At 35.9% G+C, this 16534-nt stretch overlaps 1 long non-coding RNA gene across 1 annotated transcript in view; it reads right to left on the bottom strand.

Moving 5' to 3' along the window:
- The window catches only part of LOC148944277 (uncharacterized), a 53378-nt gene extending 37791 nt beyond the window's left edge, over nt 1-15587 (bottom strand). The window contains exon 1 of the long non-coding RNA XR_016142821.1: nt 15495-15587. This is a non-coding gene — a long non-coding RNA (uncharacterized LOC148944277). The remainder of the gene's footprint in view (nt 1-15494) is intronic.
- Between the last annotated feature and the right edge of the window lie 947 nt (nt 15588-16534).

Here is a 16534-nt window from a genome sequence, read left to right on the forward strand (position 1 = left end):
GCTATGCATGCACCAGACTCCAGAACTCCAACCAGAACGAGTCCTTGAGGCCAAATGACATCCCTGACTTACCATGGGAAAAAATCGGTTGCGACCTCTTTTACAAAAACGGAGAATACTTCCTCATTACGGTCGACTATCACAGTCGATTTTTCGAAGTCCATAGATTGGGAAGCAGTACATATGCTCACCAAATAATTCTGTACCTGAAAAAGCACTGCTCGTTATGGAATTCCTCGAATGGTCATTACTGACAACGGCCCACAATTCACATCCTCCGTCTTCCAAAAATTCATATCGGATTGGGAAATATCTCACACCACATCCTCACCACATTTCCCCCAATCAAACGGATTGCCAGAAAGGTCCGTACAGACGGCCAAAGATATCCTGAGTAAAACCGATATTGCTGGAAATGATTTTGAGCTGGCGTTGCTAGAGTACAGGAACACCCCAGTTGATGGTCTGGCCTCCCCATCACAATTGCTAATGAGCAGAAATCTCAGATCAATAGTCCCATGCACCAAAGAATTGCTTGCACCAAAGACCATTCACCACAAGCAATTTCGGCAGAATCGAATGAAGCAACAGTCACGCCAGAGCAAGTACTATGATCGACAGTCAAAGCAACTGAAACCCCTACAAATTGGACAACCTGTACAGGCCCAAATCGACAGCAAACTCTGGCAGGCGGGCATTGTCAAAAGAGCAGATGTGAATCCCAGATCCTACATAGTTAAGACAAATAACGAAGCAACCTACAGAAGGAACAGGCGCCACATAAAGATAGTCTGTCAGCAACCTCAGTCACCAGACGCCACCACAACTGAAAAGATTCCCCATACAGATACTCCAACCACACCACTGAGTCTATCAGAAACAATACCTACCCCCATCCCTAGAACACCAGATGAAAACCATCTGAAACCCTTTACTCGCGTTCATAGCCCAACATTCAACAGGCCCATTCCTGCACCAAGCACCAGTCACATGACCCATACAGAACTCCATGATACCTCCTACATAACCTGTACTGGTCACACTATGAATCCAGTCCAGAGGCTTAACCTGTGAAATGGTAATCCGTGAATTAAAGGAATACCACCACCCCCCTGTTTCAAAAGTGAAGTGAATATTGTGAAAAAAAAGGGAGCGAGCCTAGCGCCTCCCCATAAAGAGATATAGCAATTTATTATGGCAGTGTGTTTAGTATTTAAAAGTGGAATTTGTTTATTATGATTTGTAACAGCTCGCTAGTTTGGAAAGGAGGAAGGATGTAATATTCTTACCTTTCTGTTCTAGGTGACCTGGGTTTCTATTTCAAATAAATAAACATCGAGACTTTCTACACCTATAGCTTCCTAGTTTAGATTAAGAAAATGAGCTCCCTCTCCTACAATAAATGCCTAAGCTTTGTAAGGAGATGAATGGGCAAGCAAACTTTATTTCTTGTTACAAAAGGACAAGCCTCGAAGGTTTATTTAGATTCTGTTGGGTAAGAGAGAAAGTTTAGTTAGATTCTGTTGGGTAAGAGAGTAAGTTGATTTAGTTTATTCTTTTGTGTACGTGATAAATTTTATTAAGATTCTTTTGGGTATGAGATAAAGTTTATTTAGTTTATTCTGTTGGGTATGTGATAAACTTTATAAAGTTTATTCTGTTTGGTATGTGTTAAACTGTATTGAGATTATGGTTGTTAAGTGAGAATTTTTATTAAGATTATGTTGGGTAAGAGAGAAAGTTTATTTAGATTCTGTTGGGTAAGAGAGAAAGTTTATTTAGATTCTGTTGGGTAAGTGAGAAAGTTTATTTAGATTCTTTTGGGTAAGAGAGAAAGTTTATTAAGATTCTGTTGGGTAAGAGAGGAAGTTTATTTAGATTCTTTTGGGTAAGAGAGAAAGTTTATTTAGATTCTGTTGGGTAAGAGAGAAAGTTTATTTAGATTCTGTTGGGTAAGAGAGAAAGTTTATTAAGATTCTGTTGTGTAAGAGAGAAAGTTTATTTAGATTCTGTTGGTTAAGAGAGAATGTTTATTTAGATTCTGTTGGGTAAGAGAGAAAGTTTATTTAGATTCTGTTGGGTAAGAGAGAAAGTTTATTAAGATTCTGTTGGGTAAAAGAGAAAGTGTATTTAGATTCTTTTGGGTAAGAGAGAAAGTTTATTAAGATTCTGTTGGGTAAGAGAGAAAGTTTATTTAGATTCTGTTGGGTAAGAGAGAAAGTTTATTTAGATTCTGTTGGGTAAGTGAGAAAGTTTATTTAGATTCTGTTGGGTAAGAGAGAAAGTTTATTAAGATTCTGTTGGGTAAGAGAGGAAGTTTATTTAGATTCTTTTGGGTAAGAGAGAAAGTTTATTAAGATTCTGTTGGTTAAGAGAAAGTTTATTTAGATTCTGTTGGGTAAGAGAGAAAGTTTATTTAGATTCTGTTGGGTAAGAGAGAAAGTTTATTTAGATTCTGTTGGGTAAGAGAGAAAGTTTATTTAGATTCTGTTGGGTAAGAGAGAAAGTTTATTTAGATTCTGTTGGGTAAGAGAGAAAGTTTATTAAGATTCTTTTGGGTAATAGAGAAAGTTTATTTAGATTCTGTTGGGTAAGAGATAAAGTTTATTTAGATTCTGTTGTGTATGAGAGAAAGTTTATTTAGATTCTGTTGGGTAAGAGAGAAAGTTTATTTAGATTCTGTTGGGTAAGAGAGAAAGTTTATTAAGATTCTGTTGGGTAAGAGAGAAAGTTTATTTAGATTCTGTTGGGTAAGAGAGAAAGTTTATTTAGATTCTGTTGGGTAAGAGAGAAAGTTTATTTAGATTCTGTTGGGTATGAGAGAAAGTTTATTTAGATTCTGTTGGGTAAGAGAGAAAGTTTATTTAGATTCTGTTGGGTAAGAGAGAAAGTTTATTAAGATTCTGTTGGGTAATAGAGAAAGTTTATTTAGATTCTGTTGTGTAAGAGATAAAGTTTATTTAGATTCTGTTGGGTAAGAGAGAAAGTTTATTTAGTTTATTCTGTTGGGTAAGAGAGAAAGTTTATTTAGATTATGTTGGGTAAGAGATTAAGGTTATTAAGATTCTGTTGGTTAAGAGATAAAGTTTATTTAGATTCTGTTGGTTAAGAGAGAAAGTTTATTTAGATTCTGTTGGGTAAGAGAGAAAGTTTATTTAGATTCTGTTGGGTAAGTGAGAAAGTTTATTTAGATTCTGTTGGGTAAGAGAGAAAGTTTATTTAGTTTATTCTGTTGGGTAAGAGAGTAAGTTTATTTAGATTCTTTTGGGTAAGAGAGAAACTTTATTTAGATTCTGTTGGGTAAGAGAGAAAGTTTATTTAGATTCTGTTTGGTAAGAGAGAAAGTTTATTTAGATTCTGTTGGGTAAGAGAGAAAGTTTATTTAGATTCTGTTGGGTAAGAGAGAAAGTTTATTTAGATTCTGTTGGGTAAGAGAGAAAGTTTATTAAGATTCTGTTGGGTAAGAGAGAAAGTTTATTTAGATTCTGTTGGGTATGAGAGAAAGTTTATTTAGATTCTGTTGGGTAAGAGAGAAAGTTTATTGAGATTCTGTTGGGTAAGAGAGAAAGTTTATTAAGATTCTGTTGTGTAAGAGAGGAAGTTTATTTAGATTCTTTTGGGGAAGAGAGAAAGTTTATTTATATTCTGTTGGGTATGAGATAAAGATTATTTAGTTTATTCTGTTTGTTATGTTATAAAGTTTATTAAGATTCTGTTGTGTAAGTGAGAAAGTTTATTAAGATTCTGTTGGGTAAGAGAGGAAGTTTATTTAGATTCTTTTGGGTAAGAGAGAAAGTTTATTTAGATTCTGTTGGGTAAGAGAGAAAGTTTATTTAGATTCTGTTGGGTAAGAGAGAAAGTTTATTTAGATTCTGTTGGGTAAGAGAGAAAGTTTATTTAGATTCTGTTGGGTAAGAGAGAAAGTTTATTTAGATTCTGTTGGGTAAGTGAGAAAGTTTATTTAGATTCTGTTGGGTAAGAGAGAAAGTTTATTAATATTCTGTTGGGTAAGAGAGGAAGTTTATATAGATTCTTTTTGGTAAGAGAGAAAGTTTATTTAGATTCTGTTGGGTAAGAGAGAAAGTTTATTTAGATTCTGTTGGGTAAGAGAGAAAGTTTATTTAGATTCTGTTGGGTAAGTGAGAAAGTTTATTTAGATTCTGTTGGGTAAGAGAGAAAGTTTATTAAGATTCTGTTGTGTAAGAGAGGAAGTTTATTTAGATTCTTTTGGGTAAGAGAGAAAGTTTATTAAGATTCTGTTGGGTAAGAGAAAGTTTATTTAGATTCTGTTGGGTAAGAGAGAAAGTTTATTTAGATTCTGTTGGGTAAGAGAGAAAGTTTATTTAGATTCTGTTGGGTAAGAGAGAAAGTTTATCTAGATTCTGTTGTGTAAGAGAGAAATTTTATTTAGATTCTGTTGGGTAAGAGAGAAAGTTTATTAAGATTCTGTTGGGTAAGAGAGAAAGTTTATTTAGATTCTGTTGGGTAAGAGAGAAAGTTTATTTAGATTATGTTGGGTAAGAGAGAAAGTTTATTTAGATTCTGTTGGGTAAGAGAGAAAGTTTATTTAGATTCTGTTGGGTAAGAGAGAAAGTTTATTTAGATTCTGTTGGGTAAGAGTGAAAGTTTATTAAGATTCTGTTGGGTAAGAGAGAAAGTTTATTTAGATTCTGTTGGGTAAGAGAGAAAGTTTATTTAGATTCTGTTGGGTAAGAGAGAAAGTTTATTTAGATTCTGTTTGATCTGAGAGAAAGTTTATTTAGATTCTGTTGGGTAAGAGAGAAAGTTTATTTAGATTCTGTTGGGTAAGAGAGAAAGTTTATTAAGATTCTGTTGGGTAAGAGAGAAAGTTTATTTAGATTCTGTTGGGTAAGAGAGAAAGTTTATTTAGATTCTGTTGGGTAAGAGAGAAAGTTTATTTAGTTTATTCTGTTGGGTAAGAGAGATAGTTTATTTAGATTCTGTTGTGTAAGAGATAAAGTTTATTTAGAGTCTGTTGGGTAAGAGAGAAAGTTTATTTAGATTCTGTTTGGTAATAGAGAAAGTTTATTTAGATTCTGTTGGGTAAGAGAGAAAGTTTATTTAGATTCTGTTGGGTAAGTGAGAAAGTTTATTTAGATTCTGTTGGGTAAGAGAGAAAGTTTATTTAGATTCTGTTGGGTAAGAGAGGAAGTTTATTTAGATTCTTTTGGGTAAGAGAGAAAGTTTATTAAGATTCTGTTGGGTAAGAGAGAAAGTTTATTTAGATTCTGTTGGGTAAGAGAGAAAGTTTATTAAGATTCTGTTGGGTAAGAGAGAAACTTTATTTAGATTCTGTTGGGTAAGTGATAAATTTTATTTAGATTCTGTTGGGTAAGAGAGAAAGTTTATTTAGATTCTGTTGGTTAAGAGAGAAAGTTTATTAAGATTCTGTTGTGTAATAGAGAAAGTTTATTTAGATTCTGTTGGGTAAGAGAGAAAGTTTATTTAGATTCTGTTGGGTAAGAGAGAAAGTTTATTTAGATTCTGTTGGGTAAGAGAGAAAGTTTATTTAGATTCTGTTGGGTAAGAATTGATGAAACACGCGAGCATACTTTACTTTCCCAAATCAAAGAATACAATTTACAAGTTATTTTGGAAAATAGCGATATCACCTTTAAATTTATAATGCAAAAGTTTAAATAGATTGAATGCACATTTAGTTTTCTGAGGAAAGAAAACAGGGGCTTCTCACTACGTAAACACCATGTCCGAATAGTCTAAACTTTAGTTTCTGGGGCCCAGCGGTTATTTAATTAATTAAGGCAACTATTTTCTTGTTAACAACCAAAGTGGGTTTTATTCATTGTCATAGTTGTACCTAGAATAGGGCGTGAAAAAAATTTAATGAGTATATTTTGTACTGTCTCAATATCTGGCATCTTTATGCCTCTATCTCCTCAAAGGAAAATTTTCGACTCAAGACTTAGACAAAATTTTCAGCTTTAAAACTAGATTACCTATGGGTGGGGGGATATCAGGGCCGTATAAATAGAGATTGGAGCGATTGAGTTCAATTGGGCACCGCGCTGCCATCAAAATAAACACTATTTTTTCGAAATTGTTAAATATTCATAATAATTCCTGTAATGATTTGTCCTGGAGATAGATCATTTTTCCAGGCTAAAACCAATAGAAAAAACTGTCTGATATCAACAGTGAATCAGGAATAGATTAAAAAGTTCAGCAGTTATACTGATTGAAACTGAAGACGCAATAAAATTGAAATTTCAGACTGCTTTAGAAGAATTTACAGAATATATATATTTACAGAATATATTTACAAATATAAATATAAATATAATTTAATATAATTTACAGAATATAATTTAAATATAATTTACTATAATTTAAATACTGTAATTAAATATAATTTATTATATTTATTTTTTATTATATTAATTAATACTATTAATTAAATATAATTTAAATACTGTAAATATAATTTACAGAATATATATATATATATATATATATATATATATATATATATATATATATATATATATATATATATATATATATATATATATATATATATATATATATATATATATATATATATATATATATATATATATATATATATATATATATATATATATATATATATATATATATATATATATATATATATATATATATATATATATATATATATATATATATATATATATATATATATATATATATATATATATATATATATATATATATATATATATATATATATATATGTAAAGCCTCATCCAGGGGAAGGGTTAAAAATAACACGAAACGAGTTTTTCGTTAAATTGAAATCAACTTGTTGGACTGTGACCGATAGTCTGAGTGAGAGGCAAAGTCAGACGCAGATAGTCTGATTTAGATAGTCTGAGTGAGAAGTACATGGAAATTAGGGGGCCAGGCCGTATCCTAAAATTTGTGTCCGACTTTTAAAAAGGTGACAAAAATTCATTTAGATTGTAGACTGTATTGAAGAATAGATGGCCTTCAAGTATAATTCCAGTTTCATAATAGTAGAATTTGAGCATAAACTTCTCAAAACATCCGACGCTTTGAACCCTAGAAAAGAAAGTTGATTTTGATTCGCGGTTGAGGGCCTCTTTGATTTCTTTTTAAGCATCAGTATCGTTGACACTCTTATCCATCGCAACCACAAATTCAGAAAGCTCGATTGTGCCATTTCCTAAAAATAGCATCTTTTATAGCTTTCTATTGCGTGCAACAAATTCTGTTTGAAAGGGGCTAAAGCAAGTTCAAAGAAACTAAAGGAAGTCGGAAGGATCTAGGATATTTAGTTTCAATATTTGAATATTTTCACGTTTATCCTAAATAATGATTATAGCTTATCCTAAAAAGAAATATGACACAGCTTCAATCCTTCCATAAATGGCGTGATAATTAGGCCTACACCGTCCCTGTGATACAAACAGGGCTGACAAAGCTAACCGCACTCCTCCCCCCGTCTACCTTAGCCCCTTTCTACTTTAGCCCCTTTCTACGCAACAATGTTTTCTTATTGGCATTTTACAAAACCTTCTAAAGTTGTTGCGTGACCTTTTTGTGTTAACTAATATTTCCCCCCCCCCCCCCCTCATAATAAGTGTGATTAATCAATTTGTTTAATCAGTAATCCAGTAGGATGTTTACCTTGGTCTGTAAGAATATCAAAGGCTTTTCGGTTTTTCTAAATACATTAAAAGTTTTATTTCCTCGCTTTCAGGAATGATTGAAAACTGCTTTTGATATCGAAAACACTTGTTACGATTTTTTATTGGTGATAGTTTTTGCATTTTTTTTTTTTTATGTTTTGTTGTTGTTTGTTTTTTGGGGAAATTTGGACTTCTCCTTATTTTTAAAGGGGTCATTGTATTGGGGGAATAAGGGGGGATTGTATTGGTCATCTTTTTAATGCAGCTCCACATTATTAATGTATTACAAGTTTCGCTTTACTTTCCTTAGTTGAATTGTTGGTGCTCAGTAGGCTACTGTGAAAGACGAGAAAACTGTTGTCAACTTTTGCAACTTAGGATATTATCGACTTTGCGATGACGTTTTGAACCTCCCTGATCACAGTGGCGTAATTTTCTATGGAACAGGGGGGAAATGTTCCTTCCAGACCTCCCGAACCCATTTGTCTTCCATCTGAAATTCAGTTTCTTCCAAAATCTTGTCAAAACTAAGATAAACCTGCATAATTCAAGCATCAACAGAAAGAGATCAGTTTTTAGTACATATCTACCTTTATAGTAGTATAAGTTACCTTTAAAGTACTATAAGTTACCTTTATATAGTACTATAAAGTACCTTTATAGTACTTTTAAAGTACTAAATAATGCCTTTATGTTACAAAACGGCTTATATTTTTAGTTTCTACTGTCATTTTCACTTGATTTGGGAAAATTGGCTTCAACTTTGCCCCCCGAATTTACACCTCTGCCTGATCATCATGTTGACCCTGTTCAATCACCAGTTTTTTAGGCAAAATCACCAAACAGAAAAAAATTACAAAATTTGGTGATAAATCACAAACAGTGGAACAAGTAAACTTGACGCCTAGAGATTATATTTATACAGAGCAAGAAACACGCGGAAGAGAAACAATTTGTGGGGAAGGATTCTCTTGCTATAAGTTAAACAGATTTTTAAGAAATTTTGTTAGTCACAGCATAAACATTATAAAGTCCACAGCATAAATAAATATTATAATATTTATGCTGTGCGTTAGTCTGACCAAAACTTTCCAACTATTCACAATTCCATATAATATGACAAGAAGAGGGAAAGGAGGAAAGGGGTTTGGAAATGGAGGCGCGAAACTTCATCGCAAAGTCGACAATATCCACAGGATCACAAAGCCAGCTATCAAAAGACAGACTCGCCGCGGCGGCCTAAAATGTATGTCTGGCCTAATTTATGAGTAAACCTGACGTGTTCTTTAAATTTTTTTTGTGAATGTTTTCCACGATGTTGTCACTAATTATTAAAAAACCTAACTTTGGCTTTTTTACAGTATTAAGCTTTTCCTTCGTGTTTGAATAAAACATATAGGAACTAAGGAAAATTTAATTCTACCCTTATTTATAATAAGCATTGGTTTTGTTAAGCTTTTGGCTAGAATAAAAATAGCGTAAAACGATTTGTTTTAATGCAACACATATTCAAAAACGCTACTTTGCTCTTTTTAAAATATGAGGCTCCATAAGGATTAAAAGCAGGGGCATAATTTTCTATGGGGCAGAGGGGGAAAGCCAACTGATCATCGCAGACCTCGGTTTTTTGGTAGGGTCAAGGTTAAATCCATTTAAACCTTTACCAGTTTTTCAGTCTTCTTTGGTAAAAGGACTGCTTGAATATTGGGTAAAATACTTCCTTGCCAACAATAACCCCCTATAGAAGCTTGTTCAGCTCTGTGTCGTTTGTCATAGCAAACTGAAGGTTTAAAGAAAAAGGATGATACGTGTTTTCTGTTGTCTCGTCCAGCGTTTTCAACTAGCTCAAGGACCCCAGCGGCCAAATATGCCGTCACTGCTGCAAGGTAAAAACGTGACCCTCCGCCAACTGAATCTGCACAGTTACCCTTTATGAGAAGACTGTGGATGCTTCTGACTGGAAACTAGAGTCATGAGTCTGTTTGAATGGGGCTTGGCCTTTCCTTTCACTTTTCTCCCTTTTCTTGACATGTTTTATAGGTTTGCTTGGAATCTAATAAGAACAGAGTTTAAAGCTATATTTGTTTTCAACAGCTGAAGGACGTTGTATATATATGCCGGCAGGGGAGATTTGGGTCCTCCGGAGACAAAGCTCTACCTGGACCTTAGTTCTTATAAAAGTGGGCCAAAGATTGATAACGGTATTCGGTACTTTAAAATTTCCCCTCTTTCTGTGAGGTACTACTTGTACTTTCCAGATCGGAAAAAAGCATTGCTAACAGAATCGTCAACGTTATCTTTGAAGGAGTTTTTTTTTCAAAATAAGGCTGGCTTGGGATTGACCTTCTCGGAGTTTGTCTTGCCCTAACCCTGTTTATCGATTGCTTCCCTTCCCATGAATGTAATGAATAATTTATATATATATATATATATATATATATATATATATATATATATATATATATATATATATATATATATATATATATATATATATATATATATATATATATATATATATATATATATATATATATATATATATATATATATATATATATATATATATATATATATATATATATATATATATATATATATATATATATATATATATATATATATATATATGTATGTATGTATATTACACGGTTCACATTTTGGGGCAATACAGGTTGTTTCATCAAGAGGGGTGTGGCAAGGCTAAGGAGAGTGAAACAAATCCAAATGATGAAGGAATCTGACACGGAAAAGTTCTAAATGTTAAGATCCTAAATACGTAAAAACAAACCCTATTACAAAGCAAACTTGCTGCTTATATATACTTTTTTCCGCGACTAAATACACAGTAGCACTTGCTAGATTAACCGTAATCATGATAATATCATGTGCCCCTGGAAGCGGAATTGGCGTATTAGGGCATTTCTAAGCGAAACTGGGTTATCAGTGCCCTCTAGTGTGAAATTTTGTGCTGTTTCTGAATCTGGGCTCTGTTTTAGCGTATCGCACTACCATGCAATGTTACGAGTCAAAATCGTTTTGACGTAACATTTGTTTCATTCTGTTGGAAGCGTAATTGACGTATCAGTTATGCGCCTTTACCAAAGGATTTTTTGACGTATCTGCGCATTCGCCTGTACTTTTTAGAGTACTTTTAATTAATTTAAAAAAACATTTTCTACAAAATAAGTTTTCAAAGAAAAGTAAAGAACTCCATTAAACAAAAAATGAGCAAGAATAGAATCAAATAATCTACCAAGCGTGAAACTACCACAAATCAGCATTGATAAATAAATAAAACCCAAAACGAACAGAAATTAAAATAAATAACCAATATAAAATTGTTTGCTAATGCTACAAATGTGGAGAAACATCTGGAAGATGTTTAACGATGCCTTCATCTGGAAGATGAAGACGCTGTACACTAAATAAGTTAACCTTATATAATAATAAAACATGATAGTGCTAAGGAAATGCTCTTCTGGGTGTTTGCCTAGAGAACTAACTGGAGAGAAGGAAATAGGTTAAGAAAACAATTCTTACTTTATAATATGCAGAATAATCATAGCTAACACATTTTGCATACAGTCTCGCTACTTTTTACCCCCCCCCCCTCCCCCTAATATGCAAATATATGGCCCAAATTATATATTTACTATCTTTAGAAAACAATTCTTACTTCATAATATACAGAACAATCATAGTTAACACATTTGCATGCAGCCCCGCTTTTTTTAACCCCGAATCCCTCCTGATGTGCAAGTATATAGCGCATATTATATATTTTATATCTATTCTCCCAATGTGTCTCAGACTCTCAGTTGTTTCAACCCATGTACCTGTAAATCGAATAAACTGTGACGAAACAAAACTGGAAAAAAAAAGTTAGAGGTAGCAGAGTGCATTGAAAGTATATACTTTCCCGGTCCATAGCACCTTATGGCATGTACTGGCGTTGTTTTGGGCCGTTTTCTTAATCAACATTATGTTTCTATGTTTTGATACCAAGAGGTCAACTTAAACGATGATACTGCCTCGGATGACCTACCCCCCCCTTACCTTCCACGACCCCAGGACGTCCCTGGACCGATTTTAGACCATCGAATGAACCTTATTGACGAGGGTGGAATACGACTCGCCACCTGGAACGTACTCACACTCAACTTTCCTGGAGCTAAATCAATGCTTGCCTATGAGCTAAAACGCTTCAATATAGCTGTGGCCGGCCTTACGGAAACCCGTCTTGTCGGAAGAGAGTCCGAGGATATTGGTGAAGGATATCACCTGATCTGGTCTAGTGACCCAAAAAACAAAAGACAAATGGTGTAGGCCTCGCGCTGAACGCTAGAGCCAAGAGATGCCTTCTCTCCTATAAACAAATTTCAGATAGAATACTGATGGCTCAGCTCAAGCACAAGCATGGAAAGTGGACAATTATTGTATGCCATGCTCCCACCAATCCTAGTTCTGCGGAAGTGAAGGATCAGTTCTATGTGGAGCTCTCAGCAAACCAGTCAAGAGTCCCATCCCACGATATCGTCACTCTTTTGGGAGACCATAACGTGACGGTAAATGACAGCGAAGGCTTGTGGAGAAGTGTTCTCGGCCCTGTGACTCCAGATTCACTGAATGACAACGGACAGACTCCTCCAGCTCTGCAATATGCATAATCTGGTTATTGCGTACACGCTCTTTCAGAGACGAGATATACACAAATACACTTGGTATAGTAACGACGGCCAGACAAAAAACATGATCGATTATGTTATGATCTTGGGTCACTGGCGCTCGTCGATAACAAATTGCCGGACTTATAGGTCGGCCGAGCTTGGAAACACAGACCATAGGATGGTAGTTGCCACACTCAGGCTAAGCCTGAGAGCACAAGGACAAGAAAGACGGCCTCCCAAGCTTAATCTGAGTAGTCTGGCTACATCTCAGATGCAACAGAAGTAAGCTCTCGATATCTCAAACCCGTTTAGCTGCCTCCAAGTTCTGGACGACCGTGAAGTAGCCTGGAAGTCTTTCAAAGATAACATACTTGATTCTGCTGGCAGTACCATTGGCCGCAGCAGACACAAGAATAAACCCTGGATATCCCAGGAGACTCTGGCTGTAATCGAGCTGCGCCGGAAGGCCCGTTTAGCAAAGAATATGCCAGAGTACAGACGACTCAATGGCCTGCGCAATAGCCTGCTGCACAGTGACAGGAAGACCTTCGTCTACAAGAAAGCCAGCGATCTTGAAGATGCCTCGAGAAAAGGAGACACCTGCTCCCTCTACAAACACCTCCTCGAGCTGACGGAAGGGAGGACTTCCACCGTGAGCCGTGTTTTTTCTGCTGACGGAAGTATGCTGGATGACGATGCAGGGCAACTCTCTGCCTGGAGCAGTCACTTCTCAACGCTTCTGAATGCCGAGTCAGTTGCTCATCCCGACCCTGATCTGATTCAAGCAGCAATGACCATATCCGAGGCTACTTCCTACCTCGTATTGCAACCGTTTATTACCCTTGAGATCTGAAATGCTCTAAAACGGTTAAATAATAATCGAGCCCCCGGCGTCTGTGGTATTTCTGCAGAACTTCTCAAGTACGGGGGTGCAGCAATTATTCTGTGGCTCCAGATAATCTTCTCAGTTGTATGGACGACAGAAAGTATACCGAATGACTGGCGTGCTGGCATCATATTACCCCTCTGGAAACGTAAGGGCAGCCTTAAAATCTGCTCCAACTATCATGGGATCACGCTTCTCTCCATTCCTGGTAAACTCTTCACCATGTCACTCCTGGACAGGAGTTCCACCTTTTTGCGTAGAAAGAGAAGAGTCCAACAAGCCGGATTCATTCCCGGCAGGTCAACGACGGAGCAAATGTTTACTATGCGCCAGTTGATTGAGAAGACGCGAGAGTTCCACCAAAAAGCGTACATCGCGTTCGTGAACTTTAAGGCTGCCTTCGAATCTGTCGATCGCCGTTCACTTTGGCTGATACTAAGAACTGCGATTTTACCCAAGAAATATTGCTCACTCTTTGAAAATCTGCATGAGGGTATGGAAAGCGGCGTACTAGTCAATGGAAGATGTACTTCCATATTCTTAGTAAAGACTGGCATCCGTCAAGGCTGCGCCGTCGATCTCGAGCTTTTCAACTGCGTCATAGATCATGTTATGGCCAGCACGATAAATCGCCTTCAATTCGGTCTTCTGTTCGGAGACCGGGTACTCTCTGATGCTGACTTCACCGACGACGTAGCGCTAGTTGCGAGCACCGTCGATAAGATGACCAAAGCTCTCCAGTTGCTTTCAGAAGAAGCCTCGAAAGTTGTACTGAAGATCAACTGGCAGAAAACCAAAACTTTGCTCCTTGAGCCCCCCACGTCCCATTCTACTGTAAAGGAAGTCAACAGCGGAAGCAGTCGAGTAGATGTGGCTGACGAATTCACTTACCTGGGATCTATTCTGTCGATGGAGGGCTTGATCACAAAAGAGCTTTCATCTCGAATTGCAAAAGCTTCAGCACTTGTTGGGAGGCTTAGCAGCATCTGGCGGAAGGCAAACAAAAGCCGCTTTACCAAAATGCGCTTCTACAATGCGTCAGTCAGCATTGTCCTGCTGTATGGAGCGGAGACATGGCCAGCTGCCAAATCTATCCTCAGTGCCATCGATGTCGCTCAGACGAAACATCTCTGAAGAATCGAAAGACTTCACTGGACTGACTTCGTTAGCAACCATACTCTCTTGTCACGTGCGGCTCAAACTCCTTTCTCGACGCAGCTCGCCCAGTGTACTGATCGGTGGTAAGGCCACCTCCTTTGCATGCCACGCGACGCCCCGGCATGGGTTGCATTTGACTTCGGCCCCACCCTACCCGGATGGAAACGACCCAGAGGACGCCCACACACTAGGTGGAAAGACAAAACCGATGAAGTCCTCACCCAAACCCACATCCCGGTGGAAGAAGCTGCGAGCCTGGCAAGCAATAGGTCAACCTGGAGGAGCCTAGTCTCATCCTTCTCTATACCAATCCCTCAGCAAGCGCCTTAAGTCAAGTAAGTAAGTCAAGTTAAGGTCAACTTAAAGTGCCAATGCTTTTTTCCTGCCTTCTAGCTATACCTACCCATCATATTTATTTATAATTTAATATTTACACTTCTTTTAGCTCTGACGATTTGTCTTCTTTGTCTGGAAGTGATGAAGATCCTGCAAGCTTTCAAGCAAGACCGACGATAGTCGTATCTCAACTGTTCCTGTTTATACCACTTTTCAGCCAGCGGTATTCGAAATGTTTGTCCAGCCTGACCATTCACATGATGAAACTAATGAAATTGTGGCATACATGTCCTTAGACAAAAGAAGTTTGAGTCCCTCCAGCTCAGTAGAATTGCCAGAGGATGTGTCACCCTTACAAGTTTAGATGACCCAGTAACAGTTGAGCCGCTTGTAGGGCCACTGTCGGACAGTCCGACAGTACAGATGAAAAGGAAAGGAAAAAGAGTCAAGAGAAAAATTTAATGGATCAAGAATAAAATCAAAGTGGCAGTTAATTTCGAAGCAGTATATGTTGACCCTTCTAAAAGTAAAAAGTATGAAAAAACCATCAGATAAAAGTAACAGTTCAACATGTCCCTACCCGTATCAGAAAATTAGCCAAGAAGAGCGACAAGACATTTTTGAAGCGTTCTGGGCTTTGTGTCAAAAGAGACAAAAAAAAATGTTTTATCTTAGGACTATTAAATGCCTGCCAAAGAAGAGAAACAAAAAAAGGGAACTAGGAGAAAGAACACCCTGTTTTATTATGTGACAGCCAAGGAAAAAACATACCGCTCATGCAATCCTGTCAACATTGGACATCGACCAGGTACGGATTTATTATGCACATAATACCTATGCTTCTGATTATGTACCTAGTCCCAAACAAACTCAACCACCTGCAAACAAAATAAGCTCTGATGCTAGAAGAAATTGTATTAAAATATCATTCAGCGTTTCTTTATAATTTTTTGTATATTTACCTAAAAGTTCATGATACAGAAAACTAAATTTTTTAATTTGCCAACTAATTTTATTGGCAGAAAAACTTCTTAAGATCAGTTTTTGGCTAAGCTTTTTACATCTATTTTTAAAATCTATGTAATTACTGCAAATTCTTGCATACCTAAATAATTGGGAATAATAAGCTGAATAAGTAATGTTTGAATGTATATTACTTTCAAGGAATGGAAAATTAATTACTTCAAAAGCACCTTAAATCTAGCGAAATATTTCCAAGCAGTACCTTGCATTAGGGCTCACCAGAAGAAATACTACCTGCCTTAACGGGTTTCAAGGCTTTACATTCTTTACCCGGCACAGTGGAGCCTCTACCATAAGATCTTTATGGTATCTCTATGTTAGGTAAAACAAGTGAAATACCTGCATACTTGTAAGACTGTTCAAAAATTACAAACAAAATAGATTGGTTCTTTCCCTAGTGAAATCCCACAGGTTAATGAAAGCAAAGACAATTCTGGAACAAATAAAGACTGGTCTGGACGTACGTTATAAAATAAAGTGTTTTATTGGTATCTGGAACCAATTGTAGATTTAAAGTCCTTCAAGCTGGTTTGAAAACAATGTACAAATTCAAAATTCCAAAAAAGAAAAGTGAAAGAGAAATTATATTAAAATATCATTCAGTATTTCTTTATAATTTTTTGTATATTTTACCTAAAAGTTCATGATACAGAAAACTAAATTTTTTAATTTGCCAACTAATTTTATTGGCAGAAAAACCTCTTAAGATCAGTTTTTGGCTAAGCTTTTTACATCTATTTTTAAAATCTGTGTAATTACTGCAAATTCTTGCATACCTAAATAATTGG

This window comes from Artemia sp. Qi Xiang Cuo, chromosome 14, assembly GCF_049724085.1.
Source record: "Artemia sp. Qi Xiang Cuo chromosome 14, ASM4972408v1, whole genome shotgun sequence".
Lineage (NCBI taxonomy): Eukaryota > Metazoa > Arthropoda > Branchiopoda > Anostraca > Artemiidae > Artemia > Artemia sp. Qi Xiang Cuo.